The 19,802-nt window shown below is 40.2% G+C and overlaps 1 protein-coding gene across 1 annotated transcript in view; it reads left to right on the top strand.

Annotated features, from left to right (window-relative positions):
- The first annotated feature begins 1,468 nt into the window (after window positions 1-1,468).
- Window positions 1,469-19,802, top strand: part of ROBO1 (roundabout guidance receptor 1) — a 706,479-nt gene continuing 688,145 nt past the window's right edge. Inside the window, exon 1 of the mRNA XM_051781122.1 lies at window positions 1,469-1,959. The gene's annotated coding sequence lies outside the window, so the exon portion shown is untranslated. The remainder of the gene's footprint in view (window positions 1,960-19,802) is intronic.

Genomic DNA, 19,802 nt, shown 5'->3' with positions numbered 1-19,802 from the left:
CCTCTGACAATGGAAATGCTACTGGTTTGAGATATATATCTTGTTATCTAAAGGATTAAATACCCAAACCAAAGCAGCAACAGAAGTCAAATAACAAATAGCTAGACTTCTTGCTATGAGATGCAAAGCCTTAAAGGTGTAAGCTGTAAGGTAGATCTGAAATGCAGCACTGAAGACCTGATTTTGAACTCATCAGCGTGTCTCTCGTCACAGGCTACTGATGCACAAAATGCTGATTTCCTCCTGTCCCCTCTGTTGCTCTGCTCCAAGGTGTGCCAAGTACTTCATTCAAAGAGTGCTCCAGCTACTACTGTTGATTCTCAATGTGCAAGAGTTGCTTAAACACTCTATTTTCTTCCATGTTTTCTTTTAAACTTATTTTGTCTCTTTCTATGTATATACTTGGTGAAATAATGGCAAATAGTGGCAAGCAACCTTGTGCTGCGGGTATGACTTTTCAATAATATTTGCAATAATATCTGTATTTAATTTGTTAGCTCCCAACTATACTGTAAGGACCTTGCCATATAATTAATACCCAACACACTGGACCTTTTGGAACAACGTCCCCTTGTTGCTGATTTCCATTCTTCTAGGTAGGACAAGTGGGCATGTTTAGACTTTCAACTGCATGGTGCTTTGCAGTATATTGCAGGCTTTATTTCTAGATAATCTTCATACACTATTTAAAAGATTTCATTACATACACGGTTTTAGGCCTATTAATGTTAATTATCTAGATGTATGGTTAGTATACAATATACATTATCTACAGACAGTAATAGAAGTACTCTTGTTTATATGTAAGTGCTTATGTTTCTAGTTCTCAGTCATGTTGACCTATGTCATCATTATCTCCTGTTTACTCTCCATATAGCAGTTGATACATAAAAGCTGCCTCTGGGTTTTGTTCTTTTTACTGCCCTTTTCAAATGGGATATTTTCTCTAGTCAAATGATTCCTTACATCCAGAAAGGGACCATACTTTAAATACCATAAATACCATAAATATCATAAATTGTATTCTCTAATGGAGAAAACTTATCCTGATAACTGTTGTGGGGGGTTTTTTTCTACTTTTTTCTCTTTTTATTAGAAATAAGTTGCGTAATTTTAAAGAATGTTTGTTTACTCTCTTTTCACAGAGGAGTAGATGTGCCCTTGGAAAGCCTCAACTTGAGGGGAAAAAAAGCATAGGTAAGTGGAATTCAATGAATAATTGATTACTGTATCAACTACATAATTATTAGGGAAGACGACAGATAATTTCGAAAGGGAAAGGAAAAAAAAAAAAAGGTTGTATACAAATAAACCCCAGTTTTTAAAAAAATCAGGCGCATTTCTCTCACCAGACCGCACAATAGCCCTGCAAGAGCAGCCACGAAAGGGGAGATGGCATGACAACCCTTCATAATGCGCCTTTCTCCCGCTCAAACGCTGCAACACGTATCACAATAGGCGAGGTAACGAATCAGTTAAGGGGGACTCGGCCCCCGGGGCCGCCCCCGCCCCGTCCCCCAGCCCGTGCCCGCCCCGGAGCCGCCGCTCGGCTTTGTCGCTGCCCGGCGCCGGGGCTGTAGGACCCGGGAGGCGCCGCCGCCGCCAATCGCGGCCGCTGCCGGGCTCTATTTGTGTGCGATGCCTCCCGCCCCGCGCCCGGAGAGTAACACGGACAGCGCCGCCGAAAGAATTCCCCGCCGGAGAAGGATTTGATTTTTTTTTTTTTTTCTCCAGGGTCCTGATAGCTGGGGAGAATCCGGTTTCATCCTCCCTTTTTACTCAAAAGTCTGCTGAGCGGCTTGTCGACTTCAGCGCTCTTGCTCTCTCTTTCTCTCTCTCCCTCTCTCCCTCTCCGTATAAATACGCGGAGCTCTGCCCTCGCTCTATGCAAGGAAAGTTGGGAAGGACTGCCTGGATGATGGAACCGCTAGTTTTCTGAGAGCCTTCTGACCCCGGAGGGTGAGTCTCCCAAGTACCAGAGGACCTGCCGGTGCCAGGGAGGTGGTGGCCTCTCCCCGCTCCGCCGCGCCCGGGCACCGGCACCGGGAAAAGGCAACAGTTTCCTGGAGGCGCCGGGAGAGGTCACCGCGGGAGAAGGGATGCGAGAGTCGCGAGCGCAGGGATAGCGGTCCAACAAGTTTCTGTGCGGGGACCGGCGGCGAGCGTACGGTCGGGAAAAGTTGCCGGGGGCTCCTCGGGATGCGCTCCCCGCTCTTATCGCCGCCCTTGGGCTCGGGTGTTACTAACAAAGAAGTTTTGACCCACTGCCCAGCAGGCGTTCCCTCGCCGTGCCCGCCGGCCCCGGGGCGATGTCGGGGTGCCTGTCCGGCTGTCCTGCCGCCGAGCGGGGCGGAGGCGGGGGAGGGATGCGGGATCCGCACCGCAACTTCTGGCGGGGCGGTCCCCGCAGCCGGGGCGAGCATCGCCGGCTTTGTTTTCGCCGCGCTTGCTGTAACCTTTTCCCTTCTGACGGGGATGCCGCTGCCAGGGGAGCAGCACTGCGGGGGAAGCGCCCTCCTGTGCCCCCGCCGGCGCCCGATCCCCGGCGGGGCGGAGAGCGAAGTTCAGCGGGAAGGGGGGGGGGAGGGATGTGTCTGTGCGTTTCTGTGTGTGTGTATATATATAGGTGTATAAATACCTTCAGAAATGGCAAGCGCAGCGCGGGAGGGGGGGCTGTGACAGCGCGCCCTCCAGCCCTCGGCGGGGGGAGCGCCCCTCTACGCGGGGGCGCTGCGGCGCTCGGAGGGGGATGCGCAGCCCCGCACAATGGAGGGCCCCCAGCACGCCGGAGGAGGAGGAGGAGGAGGAGGAGGAGGGAGGTTGTCTCCGGCTCCTCCGCTGCAGCAGCTGCTCCTGCGGCGGCACTGCCGCAGCCCCGCGCCGCCCCCGCCCGCGGGGCAGCGCCCCCGCGGAGGATGCTCGGCCCCGCCGGCCAGGGGGTACCGCGCCCCCCGAGGGGGGAACCGGGCGGACAACCCCGGCCACGACCCGCTCCTTCAGTGCAGGGTCGGCAGCAGGAGTGTTTCCGCACCTGAGTGTGAAGGTATTAAAAAAAAAAAAAAAAAAAAAAAAATTAACACGGAAGGAGAAGGGCAAAACGCATACGCGAAATTCAGGATGCAATTAAACTTACCTACAACACGATCTGAATCCGGTTTTGGTTTGTTTTTGGTTTTGTGGTTTTTTGTTTTGTTTTTTTTTTTTTTTTTGTTTTTTTTTTTTTTTTTTGTAAAGTGTTAATTTTACAATTTTTTTTTCTTTTTATGTTGTCTGGGGCGTATTAAGGTTAACTGATGATCGATGACTTCAGAAAAAGGATTTAAATGGAGCTAAGGTGTTTTTCAATTTGAATTCACATTTTTATTACAAAAAGGAAATTTTTAAGTTGCTGATTGTTCTGAGTACATTGAAGAACTTTAGAGGCATTTCTTTTTGAGGTTTTGTGGCATACCCATGCTTCACAGACATGAGGATAGAAGGGAGAGTTCTCTGACCGTAGACCATTGTGTGTAGAGACATGCTGAGGTTCAACTGAAAGGCAAGAACTGGCATTTGAGAAGATTTCTTATTAAGCTGAAGTTCACCCTCTTCATTAAAGGAAAAAGAAGCCTTTGTTGGATGCAGTTTGCAGACAAAACAGGTTAAGAATGCCCTGTTATATTATGGAGTAATAAGGCTGATGTCCAAACATTATGTCTTATTTTACTACGTGCTCCTTTTCTACATTTACTTTATATTTGTCTGCATGCATGTTTTCTACTTACATCTTGCACTGCTGTGCATTCCAGGGACATTACACTGGTATAAACGGGCTGTAAGAGTGCAGTAAGAGATGTAGCTTTTGGTGATTAGGGGCAAGGAAAGAAGGCAGAAAGCTAATAAAATTATTCCAGTACTTCTCAGAGTAGTTAATTGCTTTTCAGTCTTTCAGCAAACATGGCCAAACTTCTGAAAATTGTGTAGCAATTGTCTCAAGCCCCTACAATAACAGATTCCTGCAAGCATGTTTGGTACCATGGCTGACACTTGCTTAGAAGCTGCACTGATCTCCATAAGAATCCTCATAAAAACAAAGGATGCCATTGTGGAAACGTGAAACAGCTTGTTTGTTGTTGAGTGACTTTTTAGTTAGTGAAAGGAAATTCAGTCCTATCCTCTTGCTTTCCTTAGTAATATTGAATCCTCAGTATTAAATATTGACCAGTTGAATATTGGAGAAATGAGGAGGACTCAACCGATTTTGGAATGAGGTATCCACAGGTGTCTTCATCAAGGCATAAACAAAGGCTTATTAGACATAGTCTCCCAATATGGTTTTAAGGAGAACTAGATTCTTAATAACAGAGAAGGCTGTTTGAGTTCTGTTGCTTTCCTTTACCTTGTTTATTTTTTGGGGGGGAGGTTGTTGTTTTGTTTTGTTTTGTTTTTTTCACTTTGTGGACTTTTCATATTGTCTCTGCTGTAATTGGATTTGGGCCACAATAAGCAACATAGTCCCCATGGACCTTATACATTCAAAGTACTCCCTTCAAGTGACTTTTCAAGGTATTATGTGCACATCTGAACTTCACTCTGAGCAACAGAGTCACAGGTGTTAGTCACAGGAGGCTCAGATTTTTTTGAGGAAACCATAGGAAATTTCAATGTATGCAGAGGAGCAAATGCAATGTGCTTTACTCATGTGTAAAATATTAAGTAGAACTGAGAGTTGAGAAGTCTGCCTTCTTCTGTCTGGATTTCCCTGACTCGTTTATAGTGGCATATTTAGCAGACTTGTATAGTTCAACAGGTAAGTGTGTAAGAAAGGAGAGAAAAAAAAAGAATATTGGAGGAAGGAGGAGATTTATATTTGCTTGACCTTTTATGTGAGGGGGATTCCATGGGCTATGATGCTTCTGGGATGGAATCAGCTGGCAAGCAAATGAGTCCTTAGGTCAAAACTTAAAAATGAGCAGGAAACTGTGATTTTTGTTTGCCCAAATTTTGCACTTGCCCATTTGAGTGTGTTCTGTGTCCTCAGAAACACATAGCAATCTTGTGTTGCTTTGCTTAGAGCCAGACATGAACTCTCAGGTAGCAGGTTACAGGAAGTGTATGTTAATGTGTTAAACCATCAGAAGCTACAAACCTGTGCTTGTGAAAGAGAGGAAGAATTTAATAGTGGGCCTAAACTTTACTTTTTCCACCTTTATATTTTCTTCAGATGCCCTTTTCTATGGTTTAGAATGCAAATTATATTTTTTAACACCTATAATGTGTGTCCTTGTGCTAATATATTTCTGTACGTTCTTGTTACCTACGTCCTTTTTAAAATAAAAGATCAGGAACTTTACACATTTTGATCTCTTCTCTTGAGGAAAATACTAGAATAATTGCATATAAATACTCAAATTTCTTGGTAACATTATTTGTGAACACTTGCACTAGGAAATAGTATTTCCCTGTGGAAATACATGTTCAACATTTGGTTCTAGACTCAGAAGGAACTTATGACCTAATGTTTTCTCCATCTCTTTCTGTGTTCCATAACACCATAACTCAACCAATTTGAGTGGATTTGCACATGTATTTACCTGTATTATAGGGAAAATGGCCTCTTCAAGAAAAGTTTAGACACTTACAGATTTCTAGGTTCATCAAAGGGGAATACATCATACAACAGAAATATCAAGAGAATCATTGTATGTCCTCCTCAGCAATTGTAATAGGATAGCCTTAAAAAAAAAAAAAAAAAGCTGTAGAAAGGACAGGGAAAATGAATAACCCTAGAGCCCTTGAAAGAATTATAAAGCAAGTACACATACCTTGAGCATGTAGGTTAAACAGCATCATTAGGTTTCATAAAACTCAAGTAATCTTTACCCAGCACACGATGGGACATAATGAAATGTTCCCTCCAATCTGTAAGAGACTTCATAGACTATCCTGTTTCACCTGTAATACTCTATCTGTCTAAACTGCCCAGTCCATAAATCTTTCATTCCCTATCCATCCTCTAATCATCAGTCCCATCAGCCCTCTCTCACCATTGCCAATTTATAGTCTGTCAAACACATCAATCCTTTGCCTCAATTAACTCTCTCTGTCCTCCAAATTTCTCTACTCATTAATCTGTCCTTGTCCACAGTGAGGTCCAAGTGTGTACCATCCTTTTGCCTCCCTCTGTGTGACTTCCATAAGGGCATTTTTGTTTGTTTGTTTACAGTCCTGTATCATCCATCTTTCCTTAGCCATTTCCAGATCTGTGCTCCAGGTCTGTCAAGTCATGTTTTTATACAGTAAATTTATTTCCCCAGGGGTCCTCTGGCTTTCCTCTTTGTCAGTGGTGAACACACTGAGCGTATTTGTCTTCTTTCCATACTCATCTCCTGTTTGTCAGAGTAAGTTGATCCTTACACCAACAAAATGAGTGTGGCAGGAGAGAGAAAATGAGTTGGCAAGCAACAGCAGTGTGAATTGGTAACTTACTGGTTGTCCCCAGCTGAGGGGAGATATTGCTAGTTCTGGTATGAGTTCTCAGTAATACAATTGGCTTCAGACAAGTATCATGTGGTTATAATGTTAAAAATTGGTCTAAGGAGTCAGAATCAGAGCCCAGAAAGTTTTATATTCAGTCAAGTGCTTGAGTTCTTAGGCCACAGACTTTTCTTATGTGCTATTTGGGCCCAAAAGTCATCCTTTTCTCCTTCCAGGATGGCACAGTTAGGATGGAAGATGTCACTTGCCTGTCTTCCTTGAACCACAATGTTGAATAGTTTAAGTTAAGGCTGAGGAGGTATCAGAGACCTGAATAGAATCATGAGACCTGAATATCTGGCAAGAGTGTAGCTGGAATTGAGGTCCCTTACTTCCAAATGAAACAATTCCCTCACAATATATGATAGAGTGGCTGGAGAGCAGCCAGGCAGAGAGGGACCTGGGAGTTTGGATTGACAGAAAGCTGAACATGAGCCAGCAGTGTGCCCAGGTGGCCAAGAAGGCCAATGGATCCTGGCCTGGATCAGGAACAGTGTGGCCAGCAGGACCAGGGAAGTGATTCTTCCCCTGCACTCAGCACTGGTGAGGCTACACCTCAAGTGCTGTGTCCAGTTCTGGGCCCCTCTGTTCCGGAAGGATATTGAGGGGCTGGAGCAGGTCCAGAGAAGAGCAACAAGGCTGGGGAAGGGACTGGAGCACAAGTCCTGTGAGGAGAGGCTGAGGGAGCTGGGGCTGTTCAGCCTGGAGAAGAGGAGGCTCAGGGGAGACCTCATCACTCTACAACTCCCTGACAGGAGGTTGTAGCCAGGTGGGGGTTGGTCTCTTTTCCCAGGCAACTCTCAGCAAGACAAGAGGGCATGGTCTTAAGCTGTACCAGGAGAGGTTTAGGTTGGATATTAGGAAGAAATTCTTTACAGAGAGGGTAATCAGGCGTTGGAATGGGCTGCCCAGGGAAGTAGTGAATTCTCCATGCCTGGAGGTTTTTAAGATGAGATTGGATGTGGCACTTAGTGTCATGGTCTAGCAACTGTGACAGGGTTGGATTAAGGGTTGGACTTGATCTCAGAGGTCCCTTCCAACCCAGCTGATTCTGTGATTCTGTGATTCTGTGATTCTATGATTCTATGATTCTATGATTCTATGATTCTATGATTCCTTCTTTTTCTCCTCAGTATTCTGAAGTAAAGTAGCTGCCATGGTTTTTATTGTAGCTCATGCTGCCTGGATCTTCACCTGGCTCAGAGCACAGGGCTTCCTTCGACCAAGGAGTGTCACTGAGTTCAAAAGTCCTTTCATCTTGATTCTCTGTTGCTGTGGGGTTAATCTAAGTTAATCCTTAGCTGAGGAAGTTTTGCGTCATCCCCATCCCTCCTGAGAAATTTTCAGACTGAAGAAAGAAAGATCTTAAGTAGCAATTGGAATGTAGCTTTTTCTATATCACTTCCTTCAATTTAGGGGAAATAATTCTGCATAAATTCCATTGCATGCTCTGGATGTCGCTCTCAGAGCCCCTGCATGACAGAAGAAATGGGGAGGCATGAAGAAAGAACTTAAATGTGCATCTTTGTTATTCCCCATAACAATAAATCTGTTTTGCTCCTAAAAATGGCATTAGAAAGAATTTGACTAATTTCTTAGTTTAGGATTCACTTGCTAATGATGATGATTTTTTCACACTAGCAACTTTGCTGTAAAGGTGACTCTATATTCAAAAAGAACCATATTTGACTATGTGATCTAATATATCACAGTTTGATACTTCTAGTATTTTATGTACCTGTTTGACATCAGACATGATTGTCAATTAAATACTTGGTTTATTTTAAATTTTTTTGGTTTTTTTTAGCTCCTTTCTTTCTAAAAGTAACTGTAGAATGGTAATGGAAGAAATTTAGTTAATACAAGACACTGGCTTACGTGCATACACGCATTAAGTTGCTGTATTCACACCTTTTAGTGTCCTGCAGTCCATTCTAGAAAAAAACCCAAGAGTTAAGGAACTTCTTCAATCTTCATTAAGATTTCTACACTCAAAATAAATTAGGGTTAGAAAGCACCAAAGAAACTGAACATGAATGGTAAAGTGATCCTCTAAAACAATAAACATGTAAGAACAGATCACCTCAACACAGGAGGAGATTCGATGCATATGGCACCGCCCCTGGCAAATATGGAAACCTAAACAAATTGCAGCAGTGTTTCTAGCTTGCTCTTGTTCCAAGAATGCAAATACTTTAGAGCAGGATTTTACTCAGAACAGCTGGACAAAGGAGTTGTAAACTCATTTCGATTCCTTATAAAACTTTCCAAATGTACTCTAGTTTTTCTAACTGGAATTCCTGCCACACCCAAATTAATATGTGAAAGTCAAATGCTTTTCTTTATTCTCATTTGTCACCAGTGGTAGCTGTGACTCAGTTAAATTATTCTGCAAGTTCGTGCCTCAAATCCACCCCAGTTGTGTCAAGAATTTTTTTAGTGATAAATGCATTTAAGGATATGACTTGAATCTTTGAACCCATATGTAAGTTTTTATAGCGGACAACTGAAAAAAAAATCCCTTCTGTGCTAAGAATCTAACAGGAAAATTAAACAAATTGTCTGAAGGCAGACAGGACTGCAGACAGTTCTAACTGAAATATTTAAATAAAATAAAGCCAACATCAGTCCTCAGATAAGCCCCTGATGCAGCTAAGTATTTTTGGCTAATAACCCTTCTGAATGTTTTTCAAAACAAGCAAAAAGCTTGTTTTGAGAACATTTCCCCCATAAGACCTAAGAAAAGTTAAATTGTATCACTGTTTCCTGTATTGTGGCATTGTAATCAAGTTTGTCTGCCCACGCTGTCAAAATGAAGAGCTGAAAAAACTATTTCAAATAACTTTATAGATTGGGTGTGCTGTATATGGATGAAAGCAAGGCATGCTTTTGAGCTATCTACATTCTGTTATGCAAAGATAGGAACACTTCCTCTTGGTGAAATAGGAGAGGAATGAGAGAATGGAAAGTATGGCAGAAGGAATTATGGGGTCCAAATATTCTTCATCTTGCACGGAGATCTGACGCGGCAAGTTAATTTTATCTCTGTTTGCTGGAGTATATTTTGGAGTAACCCACAGCCTGTGTGTGTTAGTAAACCTCATCTCAGAAAGCAGCCCTAGTAAGGAGAGGACCACCCTATGAATAATATATATCTAAATAATGACAATGACTGGATGGTAAGCTAAACCAAGAGGCAGTCCTCTTCTAAGGGGAAATGAGTACATTTTCCAAAATTTTACAGCCATGGTGGAATGAAGAGTATTACATCATCTGAGTTGTGTTTGGCACATTACCCAAACCAGGATTTTAATTTTCTAGTTCCTCAACCATGTGTAGCATAAGTGGTATTTGTCTACCTTGAAGCATTATCTCAGCTGAAAAAGATCAAAAAAATACTTTAATCAAAAGAACAGAGCTCTGTCCAAAACATTTCCACTTGAGGAATACGTATACATTTCAAGACTGAAAGTTTTGTAAGGTATAAGGTGCAAAGTTTAGCTCTGGGACATGTTTTGACATAGTGAGGTTTTTTCATCTTAAAAGTTCTGGTAACTAATAAAATGTACTAAGCATAAATGGCTAAGAGAAGGACAGGCATTTTCATGCCTTGCCATACTTAAATATCATCTACATTCAGCTTTACTTGATTAGGGAGGGGTGTTATGTTTCTATCAGTAGCTTATGCAATTAAAATATTTTTGCTTGTGTTTGCATGTAGATTGTCAATGTGTGAATGAACAACCTTCCTGATTGTGAACTTTTTTTTTCAAATAAGTATTAATTCTTTCAAAATCTTTACTAGAAGGAATTTGAAATAGGTGGCCTGAATGATTTTCTCTGGGGACCATAACTCCTCTCTCAATATCATTCCTTAAGTTCGTGTGTGACACAACCAATGTACAACTACACAATAAATAGTCCATTCACATTGACAACATAGTTCACAACTGTATTTCTGTAAAAAAATGTGTTTTAAATATTGTTAATTTAGATATTGCAACCTGTTTTTCAGGAAGGGCTATCTTTAATTTGCTAGACTAGATTTCTACTGCCATTAGAGTAAATCTCTTTTTTATTACTTGAGGTCACAGATATATATTTGTAAGGGAAAAGTGCCTACAGGCTCAAAGTGGCTCCCTAATTTTTCACTGATGGAAAGCAACCTCCTCTTGGTTATTTTGGGAAAAGTTATAACGGGTATGCATTCACTTCACTTGATAAATAACTTCAAGTGCAAATACAATAATTCTCTTGTACCTATTCCCATTGACTTTGTGCCAATGAAACAATTTCACTTTATGCAGCTCACAGCAATGAGCAGCACTTTAAAAGATGAAACCAGGTGAAACCGATCTTAATTTATGTCAAGATATGCTGAATACTGCGAAGCAAAATGCATCAGTTTTAGTGTGATACTGCACAGTTCATAATCTACTGTTGCTCAAGTTTGCCCTCTGTGCCCAGCATCACCCAGCTCTGACTAATGAGACCACAAGTTCTGTGCTAATTGACAGAGATCAAAAGAGGCAGTGGCTGTAACCTTGCATTGATCCAGGGAGAGCCCAGCCATAGGTGGATGCGGATGATATTATTCAGAATGTTTTTTCTGACAACAGGAGCCAAGTGTGAGTCCTACAGCTCTTCTGCTCATCTGCTTATCATCACAGATCAAGACATTCAGAAGGGAAATCTGTATATTTTAGAAATAGCAGAATAATGCAAATTTCTTCTCACTGACCTCTGTATGACTCTGCAATGCATTTTTAATCCCATTCTACACATGTCGTCTTATCCTGATGTCAGGAATAACCTATAATAAAGACAAGCACTAAATATTTATGGCACTTTGGTACAAGGCACTCCTGCTGTTTTCTGCTAAGATGATCATGGATGACTCTAAAATTCTTTCTGAATTTATTCTTACTACAATATAACATGTTGCTTGGGAGAATGGTCCAAACCCTCACACATCTCTGGGAAGGCAGAAAAATTTCAACTGACCTCAGTTACTCAGGTTTTCATTGATTCTTGGTTGAGCTACAGTAACGAGAAGCATGGAAGACTAAATATTTAGAATAATTATGCAATATAAAATAACACAGCACATTTTCTGCTGGGGCTACCATAAGCATATTGACCCTACTCTTTGCATCCCATCAAGTTCAAGGCTTCTGTCTTAATATCCTGGGAGTTTAATGTCTTTGGTCAAGGACAAACAGAAATTTGTCAAGCTCTGTTAAAAATGTCTCTGTCTTTCTGGCCTGATGGAATGTGCTACAGTAAAACCTCTGGAAGAGACAAGACTTTCTAGGGCCATATGCTAAAGCATTATGAAAATGATTGCCTGAGGAGTTAGGAACCAACATTTAACTGCACCTTCCTTTCTGAATACAGCACTCTTTGTTGGAGTCTTGTCTGCTTTCAGCCCATCTCTCAATCACCAGTGAGAAATTCAATTGTGACAGCTGCTAGTCAAACCCAACCAGAAGACAGTAGCGTGCTGCTATGTTTAGTGTTCTATATGTTACTTGTGTGGATGGCATTATAGAGGCTGTACATCAGGCTGAGCACTGTTGCAGAGGGGGAGGAGGGAAGGAATGCGTGGCAGGTTCCAGCTCTCCCTTGAATGTCCTCCTTTTCTGGTACAGCTATTCTCTGGCAGGTGAGATGGATGGGTTGGACTGAAGCCATGTCTCCTTGTAGCCTTGCTTGTCTGCGTAAGATACAGCTGCTCCCTTGTTTCCTTTGTGCTGCACTAAATAGTGACTGGATTTGACCCAACCAAAGTCTCTAAAAATAGTTTCAGTAGTGAATGACCTTAATCTTTTCACGGCAGTGAGTTGGCATATAGTTGTATGCAGGTGAACAGATAGGAACTCTGATGTGAGGACTTTGCAGTTCTTGAGTTTTCTTAGGGAAAAATTGAAGCTTTGAAATCTCTAGATCAGTTCTATCTCAACTATATTTCAGGGAAAACCACGGAATTAGAAATATTAATATCATAGAAGAGAGGAGATAAGCTACTAATTGCTGCTCTGTTCCAGGTAACTTTATCCTTCTGTCAAAATAAAAAATGGTCTAGAAATCTAAATATAATATGAAAGACATGATTTGTAACTAAGCCCACATCACTTTTTCAGGATAAACAGGAACAAAATAAGAAAATGAAATGTACCTCAGGTGAGATTCTTCCTTTTCATTATTTTTTTTTAATTTTTGTTCTTGTCACAAAACTTTCTGTTCCAGTTTTGCCTTTTCAGCACTTTCTGACAGCAGACCATCCTTCACGTAGGAATGAGTCTGTTATTGTAGGTGTTAGTGGAACACTAGTTGGAAATTCAGTTCCTGAGCCTGCTCCTCCCTCTAGTGGAACAGATACTCTTCTCATCAGTAGCTCTGGAGAAAAGTGATGGAAATACATACCCTTGGCAATGTATGTTTGTTCTTCTCCATGACTTCTTAAAATGGCTCAAAAAATTGAATGGACAAGAACTGCTTCTCTAGGCAGCTAAAGCAACTTAAATGCTGCTCCACCTGGGCCACCTGCTGGTTGGAGCCATTGCTGGAGTGCAGGAATAAGGTGCCTGTTTTGCTCTGCTTTGTTCCAGAGTCTTTGGTGCCTGGGAATACTCCGGGGGTGTGACAGCTAATTATGTGTCTGTCACAGAGATGTAGAACCCTTCTCCAAGACTCTGCTTCAACAGTAGTAGCTTTTTAATTGGTTTGTACTAATCATCTAGAGTAGAGTGACTGTAGTTCAGAAGTAAAATGCCTGTATCAATCCTTTTCAGTGTGTTTCTAGATTAAAAAAACAAACAAACATAACAAAACCCACCCCAAACAACAAGCTGTGTAATTGTTTGTGTAATGCTATGTAATTTTAAAAAAATATTAAAAAGGAGCTCTGGAAAGGCAATATCAAGGATAACATAACCCATTTTTCTCTTAATGCTATATTTGTTCCAACATAGCATTTCTGTTTGTTTAGCAATAAGCTACTGATAAAAAATAGAGGAGATTTGCTATGAGAATGAAGAATGTACACCTGCTTTAGGTTCATATAATAAATGTAATATGGATTTAAAGAAAAAAACAAGTCTGGGTGTACAGTTACATTATTACCCACCAGCAATTTTCAATTGTTTCCATGAAAAGTGTTTGAATAATACATAAAGCATTTGAAGAGGTAGATCTGAAGGCCTATTACTTGCCTGGCTCAGCAGTGGCTGGCAAACACTCATTTGTGACACTGAAGCCTCTTCCCACAACTTCATGACTAATATCTGTCTACAGCTTTCCTTAGACAGCTGGAGACTAAAGGTTATCAAAGCATTAAAGACTCAAAAATGTCTATGTATGTTAATGCATTCAATAATACGCTGTATATTCCTAATACCACTTGGTTTTGAAATGTTAATGTCTTTTTCAGCTAATTACATATTACAATTTTTTATTATCTTACATAGTAGTAACACAGTAAATAAACACCAGCATGGTGGTTTCAACCTGTAACTAAAGAACCTAATTCTGTTTTTTCTAGGTCAGCAGGAATACATTCACTAGAAATAGATCATCAAGAAACACCAAGGATCTAGATTCTCTAGATCAGCAAAAACAGTACAAACAGGAACAAAAAGTTTGGATGTTCCCGAATTTGGCTCACATCTTTAAAGTTTATTCTGAGCTTTTGAAATACAAACTTTTATGGCATGAACATAAAGATCATAAATAGGAAAGGTACTGCACAGTTCTTTGTGAATGTTTCCTTAAGTATCTTTTTCTTTAAGTGGTATATGATTTATGGAGTCTGCCTGTGTGAATTGTACCTCCCACCAGTAGCTTCTCCTCACAGAGAGAGGACAGCTTACTGCAGCTGTCAGCTAATGAAATGACTCCTGCAGTTCAAGTAGTTGCAGGTTTGGGCTGAAAACTGTGGTTCTGACATTTTTGGCAATGTACACTGATGTCCTGCGGCAGAGGGCTTTTGTTTTGCCGTGATGTACAACTACTGCAGTGCGCAAAGACCACGAGGACTGGAGTATCAGAAACCATTTTATCATTAATCTGCTGTTAATGTTTTTGCTGAGAATCAGAAAGTCTGCCAAATTTGTGCAGAACATAATCTTTCAGGTCAATGCAGTTTCAGCACGTGTGATTGCTTTCTTAAAATGCTAAGCTTAAGGAAAAAAAGAATAGTGAGAAGGAGCTGAGATTGCCTTTACAGAGGGTAATCACATATCCATGTTGGAGCTTCGGCTGTCTGGGCACAGGAGGAAATATCTTCCATGTGATATTAGTACTTCTATTTGTAAGGCCTTTGGGTCAAGGGTTGTACCATCTTGAAGGTATGCTTCACCTAGATTTTTTTAAAATTAGCAAGTCCAAATGTCATGCAAATGAATGGATAAAGCAGCTGGAAATAGTCTTATTCATTATTGTACAGTTTATGGCTGTGCATGTAACTCAAAAAGATACCATGACAATCCTAGCATTTATACCTTATTTCTCTGAGTGTAAATGCACCTACAGACCTCTTATTGCAGTCTAACTGGAGGGCTGGTGAATAATCTCAGCATGGTTGAGCAGCAAATGTTGGAGGATAATTGGATCTGCAGGCTAAGACAGTATGAATGTGGAAGGTCTGGTAGGAAAGATTGATAGGCAGTTATTTTACATCGTGTTTGAGATCCACTTTTTGTTCGTAATTTTATGTGGAAGATAAGTTGCCTTTAAAAGTTTAAAATTATAAGTTTTGATTCAAATGAAACATTGAGGTTAATGTTCCCTAAATAATGCCTTTGTAGTTATAAACTGGTGAGCAGAGCGTGCTGAAGAGACCATTGAATAAAGCTTATAAGCCTTTAATTACATTGTGAAGCCATTTGTGCAATGCTTTAAAAGTGGATCTTTGAATGTAAACTTGAGACATTAGGCTGAGGATACTCAAGCATTATATGTCCTACAGAAACAGCACACTTGCTTCTAGGAGTCTTTTCCCTCTCAAGTGAGATTATTGTATATTAAAAGAAATTAAAGGAATTATTGTATATTAAAAGAAAAAGGAAAAAATACAGCCGAAGAACTCAGGATGCATTCTGACCTTTGTCATCTCTTTACAAAGCTGCTAGTGGTTTGTTGGTTATTTTTTATTTTTTTAGCAAGGATAACCTGGGGAAGTGCTGCTGCAGTAAGCCCTTAATAATATTATTATTATCCCTTTGTCCCTTGTCTGTCCATTTAGTCTACTTTTGGTAAGAAATCTGTTCTTTTATTGTTGTTTATCTTAGGTGTCCTAACAGGTCAGGGTAGGATACATTCTGCTTGCTTCTTTGTAAAGTTATTTTGTTGAATACATATATGATAAAGCCAGAGTCTTTAAGATAAAACTTGTCTGAGAGGAGGGGACTCAATCACACTGTTCTTCAGGCTGGGCTTCACAGTGGTGTTGGCCAGCATAGGTGGGGTCTAGTACCTGTAACTGGAATAATTTTACATTATCCATTTCTCACATGCTTCAAACAGGTGAAGACAAAATATTTGAGCAATTACAATGTCAGTCATTCTCAATAGCCAATCTTGGAATCTGCTATCTGACTCTTCAGTTCAATTTGCTGGAGAGATTGAGGTCTCAAAGATATCTAAGTTCCTACAAGTGTCAGAGGAGGAGAGGGAGACCCAAATTAATGTCCACATTACCACAGTATTTCTCTATTTTTTTAGTCCTACTGAATGACTGAGCACTATGTTCTTCTTGGCTAATGAGAAGCAAACTGCACCATATCAAACTCGGATCCTTTCCTAGTTTGTCCCTCTGAGCAACTTTGGCATGTGCTGGTGGGAAACTGGGAAATGTGGAGTTGACCTCCATTTTCCACAGTGACTGGAAGGAAGGGGAATGAATGGTAACTGGCATTGTTGTAATAGAACTGGAGAAGGGATTTAGGACCTGAATCTTTAGGAAAGGAGGTTTCACAGCACAAGGTTTTTTTTGCAGTCATCCACAGGGCCTGCCTATTACATTTTCCAGAAGAAGCTGAATGGCACAATTTTCAAAGGGAGGAAAGACTGTCTGTAGTAGTTTTTGAAAATGTGAGAACATTCCCTAGATTTACTGTCTTGAAATAAATCCATGAATTGACTGTTGCTCTAAACCTCACAAATGCAGCTACTAAATCTCTCCATTCCAATAAAAGAAGTCTTATGAAATAATTTTGGTTCTGGGTTTGATCAACTATGTGGGACTGAATAAAATTAGGATTATTTAGCCTTTATTACCAGAAGAAAGGAGAATTAGTATGTCTTTAGCTGTTATCATTCATTCTTAGTATTTTAAATGAGTAGTGCAAAATACATAAAGGTGATTTTTTTCACTTTAATAGACGTATTAAACAGCTGGCTCTGAATCCTGTTCTGTAGCTGCAAATAAATGGCAAAAATTTTGAGCAGTCTGATGTAGAATATTATACTTCTTTTGCCTGCCACAGAAACTTTTCTTTAAGAAAAAAAAAATAAAGTTTGAGTTGGAAGTATATACTTCGACCTCTATAATTACGGTCTGTACATTTCGATTCCTGGAGATTTCAGTATTGTTCCTTCCAGGTTTCAAAATAAAAAGCTCAAACTACTTCAAACTGTTGAAATCGTTAGTCATGAATAAGATTTAGAGAACATGAGAGAGGGAAAATGAGCTTCAGCCTAACTTTGAATTCCCGAGGCAGTAACCTGGGATTCAGTTCTTGGTTTCAGTCTCACCCATTACTTACTAATTGGCACCCATGACTTTCTCCTTTCTGGGAATTTAATTAACCTGTGGCCGAAGAACTCCTGTTGAAAAATGTGTAATCCATAATTCCCTACTGTTGTACAGCCTTTTCCTGTCATGGAAAAGGCCTAAGCGAGTTTGATGCTGTTCCTCAGTGTTTCACTAATCTCTACCACATTAATAATCAAAAGGTAATTCAAAAGGCCTGCAGTAAACTTACTTGAGTTTACAGAAAAAATTGGTTTTCAGTTGGATGTTATTTGCCATTTTGCTTTCAGGCTTGTCTAGCAACAACACCCCCCTCACTGCATACACTTTTAGTACTCACTGATACTCCCAGTCTTTGGTAAAAGTAGCATCTGCAGGGTTATGGGATCTTCAGTCTAACAAAAAGCTAATAGTTGTGGTTGGTTTTTATTTTGTTTTGTTGTGTGTTTTTTTTTTTTTCCCTCCAAGAATTAGAAGTAATTAGACTGCATTAGAAAATGATCCTGTAGAACTGATATGTTAGACTCAAATTAAGCAAGAGTCTGGAGACAAATACATGTACACAGAAATTGTAGCTGGATGGTTCAGTTCACTTACAAGCAAAACATGCCAGTGTGAGAAAAATCTGCCCAGTGTGGCCAATCCCTTAATAAACATCCTGCCCACTAATCAGTATGGGCAAATATGTTCTTTTTTTTTTTCCTATATAGCATCTTTCATGTCTTGCCTACGCTTACCCACAACCATGGCAAAGAGTGTTACTGAGTCAGGTTGCCATCATCAAACCTGATACACATCTGCACACCTCCATGTGCCCAAGGACAACAGTTGCAGATCCATTTCTTGGTCTGGAGGTTGAACTGAGCGCTATTATGTGCAGTCCAACAGAGCACGAAAAATTAAGCTCATATGGCTTTGAGCGTGATCAGAAGGAAAGTAATGCTGTCACAGACGTGGAAGGATGTGTTACATGTTTGACAGAGGCTAAATTTTTATATTTTGTTCATTTATGGACAAATTTTGAGAAAACTCGGTGTCACCAAAGACATAATGATAGTGACTGGCACCATGATTACCACGATGCAAATGCCCATTCCTTGTGCAAAGGAATAACAATTTGCTGATTTCCATTATCTCTCTGGAAACAGATCAGTAAGGATGAACAGTTTTCATGAAAAGAGGGTGATAATTGCAAGTGCATTTCTCCACATATGAAGAAGTTGTCCTATATCTTTTTTTTTTTACATGGTGTAGTCTTGGCAACTGACTGCTGGAGCTCACAGAAATAATTGTAGAAAAGAAGATAACAGGAAAAAAAAAAGAAAAAAGACACAGCAACCTAGATTAAAAATTAAAAGGTGTACCAGTCAACACTGGACATATAGAATGAATATATTAAGCAAATTTAGTGCAAAAAAAAATTAAAAAAAAAAATCTCAGCTCTTTCTCTGCTTCATAAACAATTGAAATGTTTATCTCCTAGAACAAAAATTTGAAAAGCTAGTATACCATAAGTGGAAAAATCAAATTGAGTTTATAATTATTTAAATATATAATTGTTTTCAGTGTGGCAAAATGATGAGCACTGTTTGTAACAGCAAAAACATATAATTTCTAACTTCTCAGTTGAAAGAAGTCACTCTCATTATATGCAAGTTAACAGCTGCTAATCAGAATACTGGGGTTTACATGAGGGATGTTGAAAGACATCATAGTTATTATAATTAGTGCTGAAAGAATAGAAAACAAATAAGTAATCCCATTATCTGTATTGACAGAAATGAAAAATCTTAGACTAAATTATTCCTGTTTTCCAAGTTTAAAATGAGTAAGTGTGGCAATCGATTACTTCTTTTGCATTCCCTCTGTTGTACCACCAGCCTTATTGATTGGTTTCAATTAATGTGTGCCAACAAGTAAATTAACGTAGCACCTGAGGCAGAATTCTCTGGTGGTTCGTGTACACCGACTTCTTAGCATTCTTGCTGTTTTAACTCCTACTGAGCATATTGCTGGGAGCTACAGTATTTTTCAGTCTGGACACGGACATTACCCATGGCTCTAATGACAGGTCATTTACAGCAAACCCATGTTTCACTGCAGAGATGTCTCTTTAAGTGACATCTTATCAATGGCAATTCAATTAGTCAGCCTTAAGACTTTGAGATATATCTCACACTGTGTCACACAACACTAGCTGCTTTGCATTTTAAATGTTAGCTTTTGTCACTGCTCTGCTCCTTTGGTATACATAAAAAGTGCATTTTCAGTACAATTCTTCATTCAGAACTTTGTGGAAAACATTTTCCCTGTTAAAAGCAACTGCCTTCATTCCCAACAATGCTGGCAGCTGAAGAGACTTGTGGACTTGTACTGTGGACAGGAGCTTTTTTCAAAGCTGGTGCTCACCCTATCAACATATCCCACTTGTCATTGATTGCTGTAAACATCAAATTATTCTGAGCATCTGAAGTATCAGAACATCTAAGTACCTAAAATATTAGGCTACTGCAATATGAATTGGGATACGTAC

Source organism: Manacus candei, unplaced genomic scaffold (assembly GCF_025592945.1).
Source record: "Manacus candei isolate 608988 ecotype Guabito, Panama unplaced genomic scaffold, ASM2559294v1 h1tg000014l, whole genome shotgun sequence".
Taxonomy (NCBI): domain Eukaryota; kingdom Metazoa; phylum Chordata; class Aves; order Passeriformes; family Pipridae; genus Manacus; species Manacus candei.
Note: the sequence above shows the minus strand (reverse complement) of the source record. Positions and strands in the feature narration are given on the sequence as shown.